Raw genomic sequence first — 14527 nt, 5'->3', positions numbered from 1 at the left:
GTCATGTGATTCCTACATGGCAAAGTTTTTGTGGGTTAGGGAAGTGATGAATGAGGGAATGTTGTTGTCTGTTTGGCAATATCACTCTCTCTACCAAAGCAGTGTTATTAGTGGCTGGATGAGATACTCTGCCACCACCCTCTGCCAATGTCTGAATCAAAGCCAAAGAGCCCTAATCTTTATACAATGGCTGAAGCAGAGCAAGGTTGAGGAACACAATTCTGCGTATCGAAGTTCAGACAGACTTCATAATGCAGCGAGTGCTAAGAAACCATGGCTTCAATTATCCATTAACAAGGATCGGGCGACCCGAGGGAAGGAAGAAGGAAACTGAGTAATCAGACAATCAATGCAACAGTGCTTCCACTACTCAATTTAATTATAAGATTGAAAGAATTGCAGATTTGTAAAGGAATCTAACTGCTATAGAAACATGATTTGCAGGAAGATTGCAAATGTTACACTTTCTGTACTTTATCTCAAAAAGTACACATGTCATAAATTCATTCAGCAGACCATGAAAAAAGAAAGCATATTTTTAAACAATAATCAATTTAAAACGATGAATCATGGCTTCACATAATAAGCCGCCCAATGAATGAAGTGCTCTGAATGGCAATTCATGTCCTGCTTGCGAGTTTGGCAGAGCGGGAGCATGCATCCCCATGCACATGGACAAAGTTGTAATTGGGCGGTCGGACTGCCGTGTCCGCCTTGGACTACCAGACTCATAAGTAGGACCTAAGTGTGCTTCAACAATATATACAAGTGACATGGAGGACTCAGTATACTGCAAAATCCTCTCCTTTGGAGAATTCTGTTGTGTTTCAGAAAGTGTTTTGGTCCCTCTCTAATAGATTATTGATGTCTCGAACCAATGTTTCTTTTTTGGGTGTCATCACGACATAGCAATTAATGAAACAACTATCAAATATTAGGTACAAAATAAAAAAAAATAGGAAAGCCATACAAAACTAAAAATGGACTGGAGGACTGCTGGGAAGAAAACAATAAAATACTGTAACAATTGTATAATAGTATCAACAAGAAATTCAAAATTTAATCAGAAGCAAATCAATTAATGTAAAAAATGTTTTTATTTTTATTTCAGACACAATAAGACTGCATGTTTATTTGTGAGTTTTAATTAGTGTTTTAGTCAAATAAGGGAAAGGGTGACATCTTAAAAAATGCATTTGAAAAGCCAGTACGTCTGGCATTGGCTGACAGTCTCTTGGCTCTACCATTGCCTGTTTTGTTTCACCATGGGTTTTGTAAAATGTTGTTGTTCGGGAAGCTGCCAGGCCCTTGGCAAAATATACCTAAACAATTTGGCTAAAAGCAAAAATTATTTTTGGTGCCAAAGAGCCACCATTACCATAGTAGTCCCTGGCACTGACGGGAACTACTTTGTGCATGTGCTCCTTGTGAAAAAAAGCATAATGACATCTCTCTCAGTGAAGTTAGCATGTGGCTGAAGTGGGCTGGCACATTTCCCTATGCTGTACTGTAGTAGGTGGAAGAAAAATGTAAATGACAGAGCAACTGACCAATGGATAAAGAGGTCTGGCTGAAAGCTTCTATAAAATAATTCATATGATATCATTTTATTTGAATGAAACGGTCAGGGATAAGATTGTGTGAAATTAAACAGAAACTTGTGGAAATGTTGAATTAGAAGTAAAGTGAAATTTTGAATTGGAAGGAAGTGAACAACTTCTTGTGCAGTTCATGAACCATCATTATGTTGATCTGCTACCACATCTTTGTACCATCATGGGGAGTGGGGGGGGAGGTGGGGGGGGGGGTTTGCTGCTACTGCTCGAATAGCCAGGTTTTGAGTAGTTTTCTGAAGGTTAGCAGGTCCTGGGTCTGCCGTAGGAGGATGGGGGGGGGGGGGTGATCCAGGTCTTGGCGGCGAGGTTGGAGAATTATCTGCCACCAGAGGTTGCTCTTCGGATGCGGGGGGCGGTGGCGAGGGCGAGGTTGACAGAGCGGAGCGGGCGGTTGGGGGTGTTGAAGGTGAGTCGTCTGTTGAGGTATGTAGGTCTGGTGTTGTGGAGTGCCTTGTGTGCGTGGGTGAGGAGCTTGAAGTTAATCCTCTTGTTGACGGGAAGCCAGTGCAGGTCTCTCAGGTGGGGTGCGATGTGGCTGTGGCAAGGGATGTTGAGGATCAGGCGTGCAGATGAGTTCTGTATGCCTTGTAGTCATTTCAGGAGTTTGACCAAGGCTCTAGAGGCTGTTTCCGTAGTCCACCCTGCTGCTGACGAGGGCCTGGGTGACAGTTCTTCTTGTTTTGGTGAGGATCCACCTGTAGATCTTGCGGAGGATGCGGAGGTTGTTGAAGCAGGACGACGAGGCAGCGTTTACCTGTTTTGTCATGGAGAGAGTACAGTTGAGGATGAGCCACAGGTTGCGTGCGTGGTCGGAGGGTGTTGGTGCTGTTCCCAGTGCGGTCGGCCACGAGGAGTCCTCCCAGGCTGAGGGGCTGGAGCCGAGGATGAGGACTTCTGTCTTGTCCACGTTCAGCTTCAGACGGCTGTTCTTCATCCATACGGCGACGGCTTTCATTACTTCGTGGGGGTTGGATTTGGTTGTGAGGGGGTCCTTGGTGCGGGAGAGGATCAGCTAGGTGTCATCGGCGTAGGATATGATGTTGATGTTGTGCAGTCGGGCGACGTGGATGAGCGGTGCCATGTAGATGTTGAACAGTGTCAGGCTCAGGGATGAGTCCTGGGGTATGCCGCAGATGATCTCGGTTGCTTCGGAATGGAAAGGGGGCAGGCGGATGCTCTGGGTTCTGCCGGACAGGAAGTAGGTGGTCCAGTCCAGAGTCTTGTCTCGGATTCCAGTGTCATGGAGGCGTGTGCTTAGGGTGCAGTGGCAGACAGTGTCAATGGTGGCTGACAGGTCCAGGAGGATGAGTGCTGCTGTTTCGCCGTTGTCCAGCAGGGCCCTGATGTCATCGGTGGCGGCGATGAGGGCAGTTTCGGTGCTGTGGTTGCTGCGGAACCCGGACTGGGACGCGTCCAGGATGCTGTTATCCTCTAGGTAGCGGGTCAGTTGTCTGTTGACGGTCTTCTCGATGACCTTTGCCGGGAACGGGAGCAGGTAGATGGGTCAGAAGTTCTTGAGCTCCTTAGGGTCAGCCTTGGGTTTTGTGAATAAGGCGTTGATCTTGGCGTGCTTCCAGCTCTCCGGGAACATTGCTGTCTCAAAGGAAATGTTGATGGCTTTGCGGACAGGGGGTGCGATGGTGGCGTTGGCTTTGTTGAAGATGTGGTGTGGGTATGGGTCTGACGGAGCGCCGGAGTGGATGATGCTTGAGTTTGATGGCGTTGTTGTCGTTATGTTGGTCCAGGAAAGCAGGGGATCGGTGCGGATGGTGGCCGTGGGGTCGAAGGTCTCAGTGGTTGTCAGGGCGGTCATGGCGTTGAAGCTGTCGTGGATGTCTGTGATCTTGTGATGGAGAAGGTAGCAAGGGAGTCGCCAAGGTGGGATGTTGTTGGTGTTGGAGCTTGGGTTGGAGAGTTCCTTCTTGATGTTGAAGAGCTCTTTGCTGTTGTGTGCATTGTTGTCTAGGTTGTCTTTAAAGGAGGCCCTTTTTTGCAGATCTGATGAGGTGATGGTGTCTGCGGGTGGTGATCTTGTGGGCTGCGTAACTGTCCAGTGTCTGTTCACTGTGCCATTTCTTCTCTAGTTTTCAGCAGGATTGCTTTCAGGCCTAGAGGTCCTGGGTGAACCAGCAGGCTTTCTTGTTGGTGTGTTTATTAGAGGGTTTCTTGATTGGGGCGAGAGTGTTGACGCAGTCATTGGTCCACTTTCTGAGGTTGTGGACGGCAGTGTCAGTGGGGTCGGCGGGTGGGCTCCGGGCGATGGTGGTGGTTAACTGGTCTTCGGTGACTTCGCTCCAGCAGCGGTGAGGGACCTGTTGGGTGCGGTGGTGTGTGGTGGGTTTCCGTAAGGGGAAGTGGATGCAGCGATGGTCGGTGCAATGGAGTTCGGTGGTGTGGCTGAAGGAGACGTGAGAGCTTGCGTAGAAGATGGGGGTCGAGCGTGTGGCGGGCAGAGTGGGTGGGTGTTCTGATGAGCTGTCTGAGTCCGAGGTTGGCGAGGTTGTCAATCAAGGTGGTGGAGTTAGTGTTGTTGTTGTTCTAGAGGTGGAAGTTCAGGTCCCCGAGAAGGATGTAGTCTGAGGAGACGAGGGAGTGTATACTGACTAAGTCGGTGATGGAGTCGCTGAACTGTGGCCGGGGTCCGGGGGGTCTGTAGACGAGGGTTCCTCTGAGGGTGGTGTTGGGATCGGTGTGGATCTGGAAGTGCAGGTGTTCGGTGATGCTGAGGGTGTCGTAGGTGCTGGTCGACACTCTGAGACTGGCCAATCTGTGTTGGGCGAATGGTCGGATAGCCATCGCTGCTAAATCAGGGAGGGGGGCCGTGAGCTTGGCAGGGCGGGTACTCCGTCACTGTTGCAGCACAGAGTACCCTTTCTGCCAAACTTTACATCAGCCCCTATGCCTTGAAATGCTAGATGAGTTTTCTCGAGATCACATGAACGTTCTTAGTTTTTGTGGAAGGAAGTCACTATTCCAAATCACCCACAGACTCCTTGCATTTTATTGAAATATTTTAATGATATACATTTTTCAATTGTTCTGATGTATTTCTTCATTAACAGAATAACTGAAACGGATTCTATGTGAAACACTCATTTAATCCCCACATCTAGAGAATCACAGGGCTCTCCGCTGTCACAGGTCCTTGATAATCATATTATTACACACTCTGTATCATTTTATTCCTGATAGAAATCTTCTCCTTGGCTACCAGATCCACCCCTGCGTAAGATGGCATCATATCTAGCAGTGCAGGAGTTATCATAATAACGTGTCACTCCCGGTGCCCGGCGCCCTTCTCTGAAAGTCAAGCGAGAGATGCACGGATAAGAACAAGCGCCCAACGGATGTGTCTCACAATGAGAAGTGTGTCGGAGCAAGCATCAAAGACTCCGGCGCAATAATCTGATATTAAAACGCATTTCTCCTCGCTCTCCATTGCGCAGAGGACATCAAAAGTCAGAAAGCAGCCTTCTCTCCGGCGGTGTCCTTCAAGTAGGATTCGCTGTGTGCGCGCCAAACACGAGGGCAGATGAGGTGGGCACATGGAGAGGCAGGAGGTAGAGAGCGGAGGGAATAAGGTGAGGCAGAGAGGTGAAGTGGAGAGCAGACACAGGGCGGCTATGGAGGTGGAGAGGGCGGGTAGACTTCTAAGTCACAAAGATGAAGTAAAGGTGCAGCAGGGGCATGTAGTAAAGGGGCGGTGGAGTGTGATGGTAATCAGGCGTGGCTGGTTCATTTGGGTGGAAGGGCCCGCCCCCTTTCCCCGCCCCCCCCCAGGTCAGGCTGACCAAAAGTCAGCCTGATATACACTATTCACTTTCAGTTTAAGCTGCCAGGAGACACACATGCTCATTTAGTGCTGGCTCCTGGCTGCCTGAACTGAGCTTTGCTGGGCTGAGAAAGCCACAGCTCCGTTGGGCGTGACTTTCTCAGCTCAGCAAAGGTTGCTGAGGCACTCCTCTCAGTGACGAGGGATAGCGTCACTGATTGCTTCGCACCTGGGTGCTTCAGTTTTAAGCCCTGAAAGGGCCCAGGGTTGAGTGTCAATCAGTGACACTTCATCACAGAGTGGGGTGGGGTCAGTAGTCTCCCTGACCCCATACCACTCTGTGATGACGATAGGACTGCTGCCTTACCTTAGGTCAGCCAATGAGGAAAGGCAGCAGTCCCAAGCCTCCTGGAACCTCCGAAGCAGAGCAGAGCTAGCTAACGGTAAGTGTGATTTAAGTTCTTTTTACATTGTTTGGTGCATGTGCGTGCGTGTGCATGTGTGAATGTTTGGGAAAAAGTGTTGTGAATGAATGTGTTTGTGTGTGCACCTGGTTGTGAGTGTTATATGTATGTGAGCGTGTGTCTGTGTCCCGTCCGCCCCCCTTCCCCCCAAAACTTACCAGCCGCCACTGATGGTAATACAGAGAAGTGAGGCAGAGAGGTAAAACGCAGTAGAGAGGAGGAGGTAAGGGAGATGGACAGAAGGAAGTGCATTGTATTGTCAGAGGACGGGAAGGAAGAACACGGAGAGAGGTGAGGTAGAGTGTGAGGTGGAGACAAGTGGTAGAAAGGCTGAATTACAGAGGGCAGGTGCAGCTGTGGTGTACAGAGTTGCCATGATGTGGTGGGATTGAAGGTAGAGCTTTAAGTGGACCGGGTCTCACCGGTGCTGAGCACCGGCAGTTTTTTAAAGGAGGCCTCGAAACGAGTTTTCTATCGGGCTCATTTTTGTGCCCTGGCATTGGCGGTCCGTTTTTTTTTCTGGACTGCAATGACAGCAGGCACATCGATGCGCGCGTGCTCACACTGCTCACTACTGGAGAAGTTAAGGCGTGACGTCATGGCAGGTGAGCATTGTAGGGGAAGGGAAATCCTTTAAAGAGAGTCATTTTCGTTCTGGATTTCCCTTCTCTTTTAGAAACTCAGGAGCAGCAAACATGGTTGTGGTGTCACCAGGTCTTCATTTGGAAGATTTTTCAATATTATATAAAAGACATAGTTGCTGCTTATTTATCTTATGCAACTAACAACCATTGACAAAGTCAATAGCCCTGAGATATTGTAGGTATGATGGTACTTGTTGTATCATATATCTGGATGCACTGACAGAAACAGCAAAATACAAGTCGGGCGGCACACTATGTAAGCACAGATTTTCAGCTTATGTGTTTTTAAGCCACACCCTTAATTACATTGGCGCCCTTTTGAGAGACCCCCCAGTTTTTTCATCCCATTTGAAGGGGTAGGTAGACGGTGGTGTTATGCAGAGGATGTATGAGAGACGGCACGGCAGAGGGGAGAGAGGGGGCCGAAGCTGCACAGAGGTAAGGTAGAGTCACAGCAATAAACACAGGGCCGACATCTTGCTACACACCCCAGCAGGAAGTGCCACACGTAGTAAATTGTCCAAAAGGGCTCCTTATCCACAGGCCCTGATGCCACGGGAACCTTGTTATCAGCGTCTTCCAATCAGAGCAACAACTGTAATTAGCTCAAAGTGTAACTCCCTTTGACGCCCACGCTCGTTTCCCGCTCAGTAAAGAGAAGATAAGTTTGAGAATCTTCCGAGCACACCACGATGAATCGTCATGGAAGTAACGCAACCTTGAGCACCCCGTGCTCGCCTCGCTTCCTCCTGACCAAAGGATGCATCATTCAGCCAAAGTCTGGTCGTCCTCTTGAGCAAAAATACAAATGGCTGTACCCAGTGCTTTAAATGGGAAAAGATAAGTGCAGGTACTCATTAAAATGAGCTAGAGGTGTAGTGAGTGGGCAGGCCAGGGGCGGGGCTAAGGGCAAGACATGATGATGCTTAACTTCTATAATAGTTGCAGCACACACCAAAACACATGATAAATGTGTGTATATAAACAAAGCAGATTAACTCATTACACAAAATGAAAGAGAAATGCGATAATTTCCTTTTTATGCAACAGTTGCACCTTCTTAATGCCATACTGCTAATTGCGGTTGTTTGGCACAATACTATATATTTTTGAGCACGTGAGTAGGAAGAAACTGAAAATACCACACTTCGAACCAAAGCTCTTATGGCATCAAGCAAATGAAGCAAATCATCATGACTCTCCCAAGAAGATATCTCTTGTCTCGCCCATTAATCTATCCATTCATCCTTTCATCCTACCATTTACCTGCTGATGCCCATCATTTCCCTTTACATTATGTCATCTATTCAGTTTTTCATCCATCATTCAGTTTTTCATCATTCCGTCTGTCCACCCTTCATATCCAAACCTATCCATCCATCCATCTTTAAGCCTATCCATTCATCCTTTCACTCATCCATCTCTTTATCCACCCTCAACTATCCATCATCCCTGGACTCATCTATCCATCAACCCTTTCACTCATTTATACCATCCACCCTTTCATTCCATCCATCCTTTCATTCCATCCACCCTTTCACTCTTCCATCATCCACCTTTTCATCCATCCCCCTCTCTTTCATTCATCCATTCACCTTTCACTTATCCCCCATCATCCGCCCTTTTATCCAATCATCCACCCTCTTTCACCCATCCATCCACTCATCCATCCATGCATTTACACTTGCTAACTCATCTATCCACTCACTCACTCACCCACCAACCCCCCCTACTATGTTAATTATGAACCTTTGTCACTGAGCAGACGAGTAGCGCTACCAAATGGGATGATGGACGAGAGTTTGAGCAAATCAAACACTCACCCCAGTCAACTGATCTGGGTTTAATCCATCATCATTCTTTAGCTCATTCCCCCACCCCAGTTCAGACATGGCCATATGCAAATCACTCTGACCTCTCTCCAGCGGGAAAAAGAATCACATGACTTATCTCTGACTTAGCAAGTCTAACTGTGCTGAGAAAATAAAGGGTGCTGCGTTGTAGTGTCACTGTCAAGCAGGGATGTTAAACACTTGGCACTACTAATAAATCAGCAAAATTGCTAGTTTAGACTAAAGGTAGGCTGGTGTGGTGAGTCTGAGGCAGAAGTTGGGCTCTGGGCTGGGCACAGCAATAGCACATCATGTCGAGGTCAGGAGGAGGTGAGCAGGTGATCGATTCTCCAACACGGGCTTCCTCCTTTAACTCCATAGCAGGGCATTCCTGGGTGCCCTGGGGCCCGGCCGGCCGGCAGGCAGGAAATGCAACATCCTGCCACAGCATGGGCGAAGACAGGACATGGCTCCTCCGTAACACTGTGACAGAGCAAGAAGGGAGCCAGGTGCATCTAAGTACAGTGTTAGGAATGTGTGGAAACACAGGGTTGGCGGCGCTATTTTTGAGCTTCTTTGGCGTATAAAAAATCCTTCTATGCACAGACCGGGTAATTGAGGCATGTGGTGGTAGGAAGGTAGGTGCCTCAGTGCAGAAAGCAGTTTGATTCGTGCTCCAGGGTCCTCTTTGATCGCATTGTCTGGGCATTAACCCTCTGATCCAGAGAAAGTATGGAAAGTGTGAGAATCCGCCCTTGCCCCTGATAAATTGTCTATGTTTAAAGTATTACCCTGCACAGACTTTTCACTACCTGAAGTGCTGTGCTTTGAAAAATCACACGCGCACAATAGCAGGTAAAATGAACCTCGACCCTGCTGGGTCAAGCACAGTGTGATGGTGAGCACAGGACATTATTCAGATGAGCCCTGCTGAATAGCTCAGCTGGGGCTCAGATGGGGAAACAGAAGCAGCGCTTTTACTGCCAGACACGTTCCACTCCTGCGCACCAGCACTCACTGCCACTGAGCCTACCTTGTCATCAGTACCAGTACTCTCCAAGACAGTAGAGAAGTGCCGGTACTCAGAGTGATAAATTTAAGAAGTGCTGGTATTCCGTACCGGTGAGTACCGACCCATTTAAAGCAATGGCTGTAGCCACAAAAAGGTTCAATGGAAAGCCAGGTGAGCCCACAAAACTCTCCCCTGAAGAACTCCAAGTTTCAATAAAAGCCAACCATTCAGCATCTGGTCCAAGACCTCTTGCACTAACTGCTCAGGCGGGAGCGGCCACTGAGGAGTCGGAGCAACGCAAGGGAGCGACAAGGGTCCCTCGCCAGGGTGTTCCTTAGGGTGTGAAAATCACCAATAGGGGACTCAAGCAGGCGCTGAAGGCACACAGTCAAGTAACGAACTGCTGCGTACGTTTGTACAGATGCGTCTGACGTGTCACACTCTTGTGACAAACCACTCCATCAGAACCAGGCTGGTGTTCAGAGGCACCCTCCTCCGGGACCCGAGCAACAATGACCCGCAAGCTTCCCTAGTTGCGTTTCAGATAAGAGAGAATGCCCGCAAGAACCCTACTGCTCAAACTCCGACCCCCTCCCATTGGTACACTCTGCCTCTGCCATGAGCGTCTTGCTGACTGTTGCCCTTATCAAGTCTATTGCATCTTCGATCGTGGAGTAGCTCACTGAGCACACCTCTGACTCAATGCCATTGTTAACTGACAGCCCTTCCGGGAATGACAAGTGGTGGAACAGTCCAAATTGCCCTACCTCTTTTTTTGGTAGCACCCCCAGCGGTGAAATGACTAACTCCCCTCCAACTGTTGCTGAGAAGGGAACCTCGATCCTGCCCAACTGCCTTTCCTTCTCTATCTTTTTAGCCACCACCCCCGGGTGCTGCATCGTTGACTTCAAATTCCTCTGTAGCTGGGTGGGAGGGGGCCTCTGAATGGGATGGGAAAACTTCTCTCAAATCCGTTTACCAATATTTCTGCGTCTGTCTTATTGTGGTATCTGTTGGCTAGCACACGTAATCTTTGCGTGTTGATGGGGGACCATGCTAGCGGGGTGACCTTCTGTCACACTCCCCCCTCGCTGGCCTCTCTGCCTGCCTCACTGCTTCTTTTTCTCCCTTTTATCGCGCTTTGAGTCATCGTTGCGCCTACCATCATTTTATGTATGAAGCCGGACACGTCCTGCCCATTCTATTCCATTTCGGGGTGTGTTTGCATTTTTAGCCTGAAACCCTTATCATATTCCAGCCATGCCTCGCACTGGAACTGTCTTTGCGCATTGCGAATGTTCGCCTCATAAAGCCAAAGATCGGCTGCGCAGCGCGGGAACTTCTCAACTATGATGCATGCCATTATCTGGAATGCGTCTAACCAATTGTCAAATGTCCATTCCTTGCGCTTCCTTCTCCTTTCCTTCCTATCCTCTCCCTTCTTGTCGCATGTCGTCAAGTCCAGCCCTTCTGACTGTATCTCCTGTAGCGAGAAGATATCTATGAAGTCCTTCCGCCATATTCTCTCTTTCACTGCTAAGGGTATGAGGCTAGCCAGGCCGGTGGCCCTGGTTGTCATGGATGCCGGGCCCGGCGAAGGTCTTGGAAGGCCTCAGGTAAGTCTACTGCAGTGGGAGGTCTGCCCAGGAACTGGGAGTTCCCCCATGCTACCTTGGGTGAACCCCCCTCCCCCTCAGAAGTCCCTGTGGTTTGCTCTCCTATCCGGTGCTATCGCAACGCGCCAGGGTTGACCAGGTTCCAAGGTGGCCCTGTGGCCTCCCCCCCTGCGGGGTTGTACCTCCCTCGGCCCGCACGAGCCCCTGCCCTGCGCTTGTCTGTGCCCCCGCCGGCACTGCGTTCTGCACCCCCAGCCCCTTCAATAACAGTGGCGCCATGTTCCTGCAACATTCTTGAATAATCACGCTAATATGCTCACCGCTGGTTGGTGTCTCATTGCTCCCCTTGTCCGGTCCCGCCGCCACCGTGCAGGCTGCAGGTGGCTGGATCCGCTGTTTTGGTGCCTTTGTGGTTTTCGCCACTTCCGCGAGCTTTGCTGGCGCCCTCCTATTTCTCTTGGCTGCTGGTGGCGTGCTTGCGTTGCGCCGAGTGTCGCCCGTCCCCTCGTCCGGGTCGCGACCAATCTGCTCCTGCAACCATCCTTCCCCATGCACCTCTGATGCTGCACGTATTCTCCGCAGCAGGTCGCTCAAGTCGTCCTTGCCTCGTTGCGTGCCCCCTTTTCTTGCCATCCCTCCTGGGCGGGCCCCGCTGTTGCTGCTGAGTGCTGCCTTTTGTGGCCGGGCGGGGTGCTGCCGCCGATGTCCCTGCACCAACTTGCCCGCTGTGGCTTGTGTTGGCGGGGTGCTGCCATTGTGACTTTTGCACCAAACAAACAGCCCAAAAACAATCCTCCTGCTGCTAATGCTCATTGCCTTTCTGTGTCCTGGCAGTTATTGGCCTCTTCCTCCACTAGAGGGCGCACATAATTGTTCTCCTAGAGTTCCCCGGGCCAGAGAGGCACTCTTCCTTGACCCTCTGGTGCTGCCGGTCAGGCCCGTGCTCTGCTGCCTGAAAGACACACAGCCCCCTCGACCAGGTAAGCTTGTTTGGTACTGGGAGGGGGGTGATCGAGCTGCCTCGGCGCAGCGGGGAGAAGGGGACCGTCTCCTTTGCTCGTTGGCAGATCCGCACACGCCGGGTGGGCTCCGGTTGTGTCGGGTGTTGGTTCCCCGCTTCCCGCCCTGCCGGGTAGGCTCCGGCTGCGGCTGGCTACTTTGGACGGTACTCGCCACCCTGGGTGGGCTCCGGCAGGCGGCTGGCTCGGGCGCACTGGGTGGGCTCCGGTCGTGCTTTCCCGAACTCCTGGGTGCCGCGGGGAAGGCTCCCGACGGCCGCTTCCGACTGCAGTTGGTAGGGCACCGGGTCGGCTCCGGTCGCTCTACCGAGGGGCTCCGATGGACGCTCTCCGCAGGCTTGGATGCGCCGAGTGGGCTACGGTCGCTCTACCGAAGGGCTCTGATGGACGATCTCCGCATGCTTGGGCACGCCGGGTGGGCTCCGGTCGCACTCCCGCTGCCCTCGTGTGCCACAGGGTAGGCTCCCGCCGGACGCTTCCTCGAGGTTCCTGCTCCTCCACCCACTGGCTGGGCCGCACCGGGTGGTCTCCGGTCGCAGTGTTGTAGGCCTCCTTGCGCCGCGGGCTAGGCTCCCGCCAGAAGCTGCACACGGTCGCCGACCGATGGGGGTCAGTGCGCCGCGGGGTAGGCTCCCGCCGGTCCCTTTAGTTTTGGCTCCGCTTCCTCCAGCTCGGATGCACCGGGTGGGCTCCGGTCGCGTTCTTCCTCCACGCTGGTCCTCCACGTGGGCTGCACGGCGTTGCGTCGTCGCCCACAAGACTCTCCACAAGATTCTCTTTATCACGCATAAAGTGCATTTGCACAGGGCTCAGCCTTCATAGAGCAAGATCTTAAAAATACCAGCATTACAGTTTCACAAAAATATGTTTCTCCCTGTGCTAATAAAATTCCCTAAAGTACATGCTGCATCCTTTTTCATAATTTCACCCACAAGATTTATAGCCACTATACGGATTGAACAGCTGGTGACATTTGAAAGCAGCGGGCGTACATTTTTTGCCGTATGGCACTATGGCAAGAGAAGGTTTTTAGATACTAAGCCAGAGCTGAAAGTGTACATGCCAGTAGTATGATTTTACCATGGGCTTTTGGATGGTGAATTCTGACCTATTTTTCTCAAAATGTTATATCCCGTGTTGGGCAGAAAGTCCAAAAAAAGTTGCTTCTTCAACATTAAATACACTGTAAAGCACATGGAGTTCAAATGTGTTTATATCAAAATGTGGACGTAATAAAGTGACACCAAGAGTGTCACACATAAGGCACTGACAGGTCACACACAAGCACACTGAGGACATGGAAATGTCACATATAACGATTCTGCAAACTTGGCAGCTCTGATTTATACTTATAACCTGAAATGTGAAAATGAAAAATACCACTGTAGAAAGTGATGAGTCGCAAGTCAAGACTTACTGCTTGTATCCCATATGAAGTGGATCACTAGTTAACACCCGGGTCAGCCATTGCTTCCTCTCGCCCCACACACACACATGCACCTTGCTCCCGCTGTCTCAGGTTTCTCACGCATAGGTGCAGTGAAGGATACAGATGCCCAGCAGCACTAAGGCACCAATGCCCAGCCCGGTAGCCACATTTCTTCCCCGAAGCATATGCACATTCCTCTGCCAGTGCGCCAGCTCCGCTCTCCTCATCGAAGCTCTCTGCTCGGGCTCAAGATGGTCTGCGCGAAGTTGGCTATCTTCTCCCCTTCATCCGGCTTCTGCTCCATCTTTCCGAATGTCCGTGAACTGCAACTCGGTAATGCACCTCTGGAGACACCTGCGAGAAAGCAGGGGGCGGTGCCCAAACACCCCTATAGAGGAGCTGCCACTGCATCTGAAACAGTACATCCACTGGGTACATGGGCAGGCTGAGGATTGTCTAGTTCGAAGCTGGATTCACTATAGTTTTGCTTTCATCTAATTTGCCTGAATGTCAGGGGACCCCTAGGGCGTGTTGTTTGCAACTCAATATGCAGATCCTTTATATCTCCTTAACTTGATTCTATTCTGGTACCACACCAACTCAGTCATTCCATACATTCCTTCGGAATGTATGCCCGCCCCATCTTTCTTTCAAACAACTCTAGAATCAAATGTGTCCATACTTAAAAACATTTTTTCTTCAAAATTCATCCCGTTAAGTACGTTGCAAAAATATTTTTTTTTCAATATGTTATCAAAAGCCACATGACATAAGTCAAACTGAACTTTTGGAGAAATATATATAATTCATACAAAATATTTAAGAGGAAGGGCAGAAGTAACATACATTTACAAACTTACATTTTCACTAAAACATATTAATTTCCCTTGTCCCAACAGTGGAACAAGAGATCCTAGTGTTAAAAAATACTATAATGGTCATCATGTTATTGTGTACATTAGAGCCCACACTTTCTATTCCAATGGGATGGTCCTTTGAAATATTTTTATAATTAGTTACAAAAGTTAACAACATGGAAAAAGCACTGATTGTCATTTCACCCCACTCAACATGAGAGGTGCCTTCTTCAGGACACAAACGTTCAAATGATTTCACAAAGACA

The 14527-nt window shown here is 49.9% G+C and overlaps 1 protein-coding gene across 18 annotated transcripts in view; it reads right to left on the bottom strand.

Annotated features, from left to right (window-relative positions):
• The window catches only part of GCGR (glucagon receptor), a 522801-nt gene that overhangs the window by 105999 nt on the left and 402275 nt on the right, over positions 1 to 14527 (bottom strand). The window lies entirely within an intron of this gene.

This window comes from Lissotriton vulgaris, chromosome 7 (assembly GCF_964263255.1).
Source record: "Lissotriton vulgaris chromosome 7, aLisVul1.2, whole genome shotgun sequence".
Classification (NCBI taxonomy): Eukaryota; Metazoa; Chordata; class Amphibia; order Caudata; family Salamandridae; genus Lissotriton; species Lissotriton vulgaris.
The sequence above is the reverse complement of the archived record's forward strand: the minus strand, read 5'-3'. Positions and strand labels throughout refer to the sequence as shown.